Raw genomic sequence first — 934 nt, 5'->3', positions numbered from 1 at the left:
TAGAATATTGGGGACTAGCTATCTAGATATATAAAACCCTAATATGCAAATAGACCGAATGGCAGAACAACCGAACAACCGGTCGCTATGACATGTGCTGACCACCAGGGGGGCATGCACAGAACATGGCTAGTGTCGGCAGCTGGAGGCAGAGTGTGGAACATGGAGGGCATCAGCCGTGGTGGGATGGTGGAGCAGGTGAGCAAGGGCGTCAGACCAAGGTGCAGCACCAGTCACTGTCATCAGGGCGAGCCTCTGGTGGTTACTGAAAATTCTTTTCTCCTGTGCGCCACAGTCCCAGTGGGCACTTGTACCAGCTGCCGGTGCCAGCCCTGCTCTCACCCACTGCTGGTGCCCAGTGCCAGTCCCAATCGCTCATTGTCAGCGCATGGGAGTGGTGGCAGTGGGAGTGGGGCTGCAGTCAGACAGGGGACTGGGGGCAGCAGTGGGAGGGGCTGGGTGGGGGCACAGAGGATGGGCCAACATCCGCCCCTGTGCCCACCACAGCCTTGCAGCCCACAGTTCCTTTCAAGGTGCATAAATTCATGCACTGGGCCCCTAGTTATAAGAAATAATTATAAGATATATTAGTCATGCTCTGTTAACGGGGATTACTTTGTTCTGATTAAAGAAAGCACATTCTACCCTGGCTGGAAGTTATGCGGGGGACCTGGGAGCTCACCTGGAATACTGCCCATCCTCCCCATCTGGGAGCTGCCTATTATCATGGAAAGAGTAACAACCTTGTAGAGGAAAGGAAACAATGGAGTCCTGGATTCCCTCTTCCCTTTGCAAACCCCCAGCCCACACTGCCCACATTTGCCTGTAATCTGTAACCATTATTCCCATTCTTATTCCTTTTGCCCACTTCCCCATGTAACTTTCATGGATGAGCTGCTGCTCCCCCATACTGCTGGCTTTATTGGAATAAATG

The sequence above is a fragment of the Myotis davidii genome, unplaced genomic scaffold (assembly GCF_000327345.1).
Source record: "Myotis davidii unplaced genomic scaffold, ASM32734v1 scaffold197, whole genome shotgun sequence".
Lineage (NCBI taxonomy): Eukaryota > Metazoa > Chordata > Mammalia > Chiroptera > Vespertilionidae > Myotis > Myotis davidii.
Note: the sequence above shows the minus strand (reverse complement) of the source record.